Source organism: Uranotaenia lowii, chromosome 1 (assembly GCF_029784155.1).
Source record: "Uranotaenia lowii strain MFRU-FL chromosome 1, ASM2978415v1, whole genome shotgun sequence".
Lineage (NCBI taxonomy): Eukaryota > Metazoa > Arthropoda > Insecta > Diptera > Culicidae > Uranotaenia > Uranotaenia lowii.
This window is the reverse complement of record NC_073691.1, coordinates 40256506-40265128: the sequence shown is the minus strand read 5'-3', so window position 1 is coordinate 40265128 and position 8623 is coordinate 40256506. Positions and strand designations below refer to the sequence as shown.

Here is an 8623-nt window from a genome sequence, read left to right as displayed (position 1 = left end):
CAAGCTTGGAACGCACACAGGAGTATTTGACCCAAAAACCTGGCCTAAAGTCAAAATTTAAAAACAAACTATTACTATGAATCCTATATTCATTTGCTTATTGAATATATTTGACACCATTTACCAGTCAGTTATAAATATTTAGTTTTTTTACAAACAACGAAGGTTGTTGGAACTTCACTATTTTTATCAACTGGAAATCTATTACAAACCGTATTTATTTTTAGTGTAACATATAGTTACACATTTCAACATATATGTAGTTACAGTTTTAAGAAGTGACTATACAACAACTTTTGAAAAAAAAAATAAAATCAATGTTACAATGTTAAATTTTAGGATCAGTGATTGCAAAAAAAATGCAGGAACTTGGAGAATTAAAAAACTATTTATTTAGTCAGCAGTTTTCAAAGCTCTGTTTTGGTAAATATACATTTACAGTTTACAAATACGGTATAAGTATTTCTGTTTATGTTTCCTGCAAGTCCCAGCAACAAATTCTACATTATGTGAATTCCGCATACTTCCACTCGAAACGCTTACTTGAGCTGTATAGTGTTTAAAATCGTCATTTGGATTTTAAAAACGTTCGTATTAATCTATACGAGTATTCCATTATCAAGCTGTTGCTAGTGTTGTTATTTGTGCTTGGTTTGCCGCTCTGAAATATTGTTAGTTATGCGAATCATATAGAGATGTGGGTGGATATAAGCGTTCTTAAAAAAATATAAGTGTTACCTGTTTTATTTTAAAATTCATTCATTTGAGCCAAGCGCAATCCCGATTGGGCAGCCTTTTGTGTTGATTGAATAAATATTTTTTTTATGATGGTGATATTCTTCTAGCTTTGCCTTAGAACATATAGAAGAGACTCAGATTTTTGTTTCTGCAAAATATGTTTGACCATAAAGTAAATTGAGGGAAACACATTTTTAATGTCAAAGTTGTTCAAAATTCATTTTTTTAAGTAAGTTTTTTCAACTAGTTGAAGATGTTAAGATTAAAATATAAAAATATAAAAATTTGAAATGTGAAAAAAACAATTCTGATGTAGTTTTCTATGATATTTTTTTTGAATAAACACTGTTAAATTTAAATTTCCAAAAATACTAAATAATTCACTTTAAGAAGTTCGTCGCTGAGCGTCCAATGAATAGTTTTTAAAATACACATGTTTGTAACTGCCCGGATTCTAAATGATCATAGTCTCAGAGCTTATAATTATTTGATGAAATGGTTTTGCAAAGGTGATATAAATCAACAGTTTGAGAAATTTTTTAATTGCCATCCTACAGTTACACAGCTTACAAATAAGCAGTCAAAACGCCAAAAAAAAATTGATTTTTTTTTTGTAGAGCATCAAATATCTTTTCTGGGGTAGATGTTAGGATTGTGCTTTGTTCATATGAATTATACTGCAAGAATCAAGGAATACTCTTCATCTTGAGTTTTAATTTTTGGAACTTTCAGCAAACCTCTGGCGATTTTTAAATTATTTTTTTTTCCTTGCGAAGTTAAAATTCGTTGCGCTAATTCACGACTCAATCGATCGCTTCCAAATTATTTATTGCTATTTCTGGCAGCAAAAACCATCTAAAAAAGTTGTGGGAGCTGTTAAAATTTAAGAATTTGAAATTTCCACACATAGCTTGCAGCGGTCTAACGGTTACAGTCAAAGATAATTTTGATTAAAAAATTTGTCCAAACTGGTGTTTTGTCTTTTCGAACTTAGACGTATTTTGCTTCAATTACTCTTGGCGACGAACGTGTTAATTGGCTGAACACTATCAAACTGATATTCACTTGCTTTTTCTTTAAGGAAAATCTTAAAATAGCTATGGAAAAAAATAATTTGAACTGAAATCAACCCTCTGTGTAAAGAAAACTTTGATAAATACATCAAATGATCAACATTGATTGATACAAAAAGGTATCCACTACTTAAGACATAATAAGTACTCATTTTAAACCATTAAAAAACCTTTTTGCCTTTCTTACAGAAAGGTATAGTTATCGGTCGATTTGGGAGATCATTAATTATGGGTCTTAGATATACCTTTATAGGTACCTATCGAATCAGCTCGATGAGTTCTGATGATGTCTGTGTATTTGTGTGTATTTGTGTGAATTTTTGTAAACTTTGTTCTCGACGTTTTTGTGAAACTGAGCAGTACAATAAAAATGATTTTTATCTTGAAAAATTTGATTTTTTTTCTTCTTCAACCTATAAAAGAAAGAAAAAAATACAAAATAGTTTGAAAATTTTTTTTTCATAGTAAATATCAAAAATCATCACTCCAAAAAACGTGTCAATTTGGCTTGCTAGCCACAACCAGCAATCACTAAAATCAAGTTTATCGATAATATGACGTCAAATTATACGTGACGTCATAGATACGCGCTTGCCATCTGAAAGTATGGATCTGTCGGTGTGTGGAAGGGAGAACAAAAAGGCTTCACTCCCACTCAGGTTTGATGTCATCGTGACAGAAACCGTGTGGGAGGAAAACGACAGTTTTAAGTTTCCCCGGCCAATATTTACTTTTTATTTTAATGGTTCAGTTTGACACCGAACCAATCCAAAAATTTTGAAACCGAAGCTCCAAATTATTACTAATCATAAAGATGGTTTTCACCAAGGGGTACGACCCCGAAATTAATGAAGTCGTTGATGAGTACGTCGTGCCCACACTGTATGGAACGAAAGCGATTGTTACTTCGCCTAACATTATATTCAGGTTGCACTGTGATGGACAAAACGACGAAGGGGTGCGTGCGGGAGAACGAAGCACACCATATCAATTTCTTCACACGCTCATTTTCATTAACCATTTTATATGGTTACCTAATTAATAATTTAATATTGTTGCTTTTCAATGCATTTTTGGAAAAAAATGCAATCATGATGGTAGTTCTCATGTCAAAATTATAAAATGGCCAAAAGAGTTGACATTGAGATATTTTTCATTCGTTGCCATTTTCAAAGTGATCCATTTTGAAGAAGCACGCATTTTATCGAGGAGTGAAAAAACATCGTTTTCGAAGCTTGCTTTATTTACTATATTTTAACTTTACTATATCTACTTTATTTAAGCTTTGTTTGATGTTCTCGTCATTTGGCAATATATTTAGTTATAATTTGGAATTTTTTTTTTTAAATCAGGACATTTATGGGCCATTTTACAAAAATTAGGACAATTCAAGCGTTTTTCAAAAATCAGGACGGCCTCTCGAAAATCAGGACGGCCTCTCGAAAATCAGGACAAATCCTGAAAAATCAGGACACCTTACACCCTGGGCATAGTTATAGTTATGTACGTAAATAAGGGGTTCCAGGTGGTTTTGTCATAAATCAGGACATAACCGATTTGTTCGTAGTTTTCATAGTTCAATTACAAATTCGATTGTGATTTTAGATTTTTTTGACATCCAGGACAATTCAACATTTTGAAAACAAATTGTCAAAAATCAGGAAAATTCGAAAGTTTTAGAAAAATCAGGACAACCTCTCGAAAGTCAGGACAAGTCCTGAAAAATCAGGACACCTGGTACCTCTGACGTGCATTACAATTGTTCAGTTGTTGTTGTTGTTTCTCTTGTGCTCAGAGGTGCCAGGTAACCTAATTTATCGGGATTTGTCCTGATTTTCGAGAGACCGTCTTAATCTTTTAAAAACTCTCGAGTTGTCCTGAGTTTTAAAAATTGGTGCCTAAATGTCCTGAATTGTTCTGATTTTTATGAAAACCTCTAAAATTTAATCGAATTTGTAGTTAAACTATGAGAAAGTCTTATAAATCTGTTATAAAATAGTTAAACTCTTTTAACAGATGGTAATCTTCGATTCAGATGATATTTAAATGGTGTTTTTTATATTGTAATCTTTAATTTTATATTCATGTTCTTAATTGATTTTGATCGGTATGTTTTTTTCTATGATCGATATACCCACGCATGTAGACCAGGCCGACAAACCATTTACTAAGCTGAAAATTTCAAAATTGATCGCTTTTTTCTTATTGGAGTAATTTTCGAATAGTAACAAAAAATGTGTTTTTCCATACATATCAATACTAAAATCAAATCGCATCAAACTTTTATTCGATTTTGTTTTAGTTTTGTATAACAAAATCAGTCAATTTGACTGTCAATATAAACATGATGATAATACTTGATAATACTTATTGGAACATATATCGTATCTTACACGAAAACTTCACAAACAAAAACATCAACACGAAGAAAGATTTGAACTGGTATACGCCACGTGTTTCGAAAGCACCCCGTAAACCGACAATAGCTGCGGAAAGTGGCCGTTCCGAGTACATAGTCAGCCGAACCGGCACCGCTATATGGTACGTTTGGACTGCCATCACAGTTAGCAGCAGCGTTGGAATCCAAAAGCCTCCGAGCGCGGCACTGCTCCGAAAGTCTCAGCCAGGGAACGCCGGAACCTTTGCGTAGGAAAAGTTTCCACGAGAATCTAATGTATCACGACAGCCTAGAAATATACAAATTTAAGAAAAACCTCAAGCCAAATTAATTCAAGAAGCATCTTACCTTAACATCTTGCAGATTTTGAAATAAATTTCTGTCCAAGTTATATTGGTACACTCCAAAAAAACTGGCGTTTATTTAGTCCTTGGCTGAATCGCATCGCCCGGGGCACCTTTTTCAATAGCTGGAAGGTGAAATTTTCACTACAAAATATGATCTTAGCGTTAAACAAGAAAAAACTCACCTGAAAGCCAACAGCAGCCAGAAAGCGCCATCCAATATCAGCATTCTGTCTTCGACACAACCACCGGGCTCCAGGAACAGCCCACATCCTCCAGTCCGATCCGAGTCGAGACATTTGAGCCGGTTTATTTAGTCTTCGGCTGAGTCGCATCGCCCGGGGCACCTTTTCCAATAGCTGGAAGGTGAAATTTGCACTATATTATTTTAGCGTTAAACAAGATAAAACTCACCTGAAAGCTAACAGCAGCCAGAAAACACCATCCAATGTCAGCATTCTGTCTTCGAAACAACAACCGGACTCCAGGAACAGCCCACAGTCGAGACAATTGAGCCGGAATTTGAAAGTCGGGAGTCGAGACAGTTTTCAGCGGATCGAATTAAAATAACACATGCAACCAAAACAACACGATCAACTAGCAAAACTGAAGTTCCAAATGGCACGCAATTGTCGCCTATATCTTTGTACTCAAATTTGAGCAAAGTTATTTTTTACAACTCAAATTAACTTAATTCAACTTGCGAATCAAAATTAAATCTAATGATGATACCGTATTTGTTTATGTCGAGTGTTGCACTATTGTTGCACTGGTGCACCGCTAAGTGCTGTCAAGCTGTTTGTTTATTCGGACAGTTTTGCACTGGTTTTGACTTGGTGTTGCACTGCCATCGGGCGGTGTTGCCCCAAAAATTTTATCAGTGTTGCGAGAGAGCGTGTGAGTTAGTGAGGTAGCAATACACTGGCGACGATTTGTGTTTGTTTCTTATATTGTAATCTTTAATTTTATATTCGCCTTCTTAAGAGCACCTGCAACGGTTCAGGTGTAAATATTGGTTTTAAGTATTCCAGTATTAGCACAGAGAACAGACGTACAAGCTCGAACAAAAAATCGTCAAAAAGGTGTGTAAAATTTCAAATGTTATCACCAAAAAATACGTTAGAAATCGACTACAAACAGTGCCATCTATTGCGCCGTTCAAAAGTCACAAATCAACTTTAAAGTGCCCAGTTTTCGAAAAGGCGTAATCATATATAAACTCACAAAAAATCAAAAAGGGTGTTGGGATTTTACACAAGATTCGTGGGCTAGCTTGTACGTCTGTTCTCTGTGGTATTAGCACAACTTGAAATTTTAGAATCGGCTAAAACACCCACTCCCCACCGGTGTATGAGCAAATTTAAAACGGAAACACTTTCAATGCAAACACTCAATGATTGAGAAGAAAAAACCCATTTTATTAGAAAAATTGCATAAGTTTTGGGTTTTACGGTTAATTGTCTTAAAATTAATTCTACGAATATTCTAATTTTCTAATTCTAATTCTAATTCTAATTGATTTTGATCGGTATGTTTTTTTTTATGATCGATATACTTATGCGTTGAGACCAGCCCCACATACCATTTACTAAACTGAAAATTTCAAAAATTATCATTTAAGGCGCTTGGGATCAGAGGGCCAAGTGCCTAAATGATAGTTTCGAAAAAACGCGCTTCAAAGTTGTTAAGGTGCTCAATATATATTTTTTCGAATTCGAGCAGTTTTAATTCAATCAAAAAAGTGTTTAAAAAAATTATAAAAAATCTAAGTTTTGCACCAGATGTACATTGAAACATAAAAAACCGTTGGTTATACTGGTTATACTTAACTCAAAATTGATGATTTTGGCACTTGCACCCCTATGATCCTGAAGGCCTCATATATGCAAATTTGAGAATATATTTTACCGATCATTGGACTCTATGTTAGAATCATAGATACTAATTTCTCGCTGTCTTGACTCCATAGGTTATCCAGAGCAAATGTTGAATTATTTGAAACACATGGTTGGAGACCTTTTTTTATATTGTAATCCTGAATTTTATATTCATGTTCTTAATTGATTTTGAAAATATATTTTACGGATCATTGGACTCTGTGTTAGAATCATTGATACTCTATTCTCGCTGTCTTTATTTGAAGACAAACTTATCTTGACTTCTTAATCTGTACCATTTAGTTTCATGAATTTATGTTTCATCCTTTGCAAAATTATATAACGACATGCAAATATTTTTCTTTTTTCTTATTTTTACTTTTGAACTGCGCAATGACTGTAAGTAATACATAAAAGCCAACTCTTTTGTAAACATTTCTCTTTTCATAGTTTTTTCTACTTTTCCTAAAAATCATGTTCAACGACCAGGGCGTGTACAGCTTCGGGTGTGTTTAAAAAGACATACACCGTCTTAGCCGATTTAGGCTCTACAGACTGAATAAATGACATGGACAACTTAAGATTAACATTAAACACCCAGTACCGAGATGGGAATCGAACCCATGTCATCAGCGGACAAGCGATTACCGTCTTAGCACGCTAACCACTCGACCACCGAGACGTACAACGTACCACCGAGACGTGTTCTTATACCAATACACGGAATCGTCCATCTTGTGACAGGCAATCGTAATCCGAGGCATGGTAGGCGAACAATTCGCTGTCAAAAAGCGCTCCGTTTCCACCCCCCACCAATGAGAAACTTTTGGTACCCCTTGCCTACTTTTCCTCAATATGCAACCACCCGTAGCTGTAGGCACGCTGTCAACGACTACGTGTCCTACAAATTTGAGCGAATTATTGTCTTCAGAATACACAATACTCAGTTAATTTTATTTTTGTGGTATCACTATTTGGCAACATCTATAGCTGACAGCATGCTGTCAGTAAATAATGCATTAAATTAACCGTAGTCGGGTATTTGCAGTTCAGAGTGAATGTGTTTGTTGTAATTATTTACATCGAGAAAAAGAGAAAAGTTTCGGTCGCAATATCTTCATAAGTCCAAAACCAGGTATTCTTCTGATCGTATGATGACTGGGAACTAACATCTACCAGACTCGAGGCACAATATGGATCGAGAATTTAATTCAACATCATTACCGGTAAGCGAAACCATAAGTTTGAGCCTATCTAGGAATGTAAAATTTCTACCCTTTTCTCACTAAAGGAAACAAATTTACGGTCGCAGACCCAAAGGCACTTTGAAGCTACAACGAGACAGCCTTGGACAAAAACGAAAGGAAACAAGTGGAAATACCTATGCATGGGAACTAGATGATCGTTTGCCAAACGTCCAACTAAAAGCAGATTTAGCTAAGGTTATTTTCAGACTGCTTCCTTGTCAAAAAACACAATGTTCCACAAGACCAAAAATTCTCTCCGAACATGGCCGATCACCATCAGCACGAAACCTTGCCACATATTTGTTGTGAAATTTAGCACAACACCAATCAACAAGTTTCCAGGAAAGGTAAAAGAAACCGTTAGACACCATAAGAAAACTAATACGCACACTTTAGCATAACCGTGCTCATATTTTTTGATTGAGGTATCCGTGCTCATAATAATGAATAGATTTTGTTCTATTCAGCTTGGTCAAAATCTTTGAACGTAAATTCTTGAAACTAGTTAGCAGATTGCTAACATCAAATTAGTGATAAATGAATCTCATTAACTATAAGTTTATTTCTCGTCTGCGTTTAATCATTTTACTTTAAAGGATGAATAAACCTCGAATTTATATACAGCGCTACACATTAAAGGCTTAAAATTTTTAACTTGTTCTACGGTTCCACAAAAAATACTATCATCTTTCAATAATCAAGCAACCGCTTGGAAGGAGAATCATTTAGGTTGACTGGCATTGCCTGATCAGGATATCTAATATTCCATGATCTTTAATTGTTCTTATGCTCTTTTCGGAAACCGATGTTTGATTGAACTTATTTACCGTATTTAATGGTGTAACTGTGTTTTGTGTTTTTATAATGATGTGGCATTTAAAAGTCAGTTTTCAGTAAATAAAATCAATATTTGATAACTGATGAAAATAACATGCCAAACGAAAAC

At 34.5% G+C, this 8623-nt stretch overlaps 1 long non-coding RNA gene across 1 annotated transcript; it reads right to left on the bottom strand.

Moving 5' to 3' along the window:
• Positions 1-4345: 4345 nt before the first annotated feature.
• LOC129740145 (uncharacterized) lies at positions 4346-5949 on the bottom strand. Its single transcript, XR_008736124.1, has 4 exons — positions 4968-5949; positions 4739-4912; positions 4558-4678; positions 4346-4498 (listed from the first exon to the last, which is right to left on the bottom strand). It is a non-coding gene; the product is annotated as an uncharacterized LOC129740145 (long non-coding RNA).
• Between the last annotated feature and the right edge of the window lie 2674 nt (positions 5950-8623).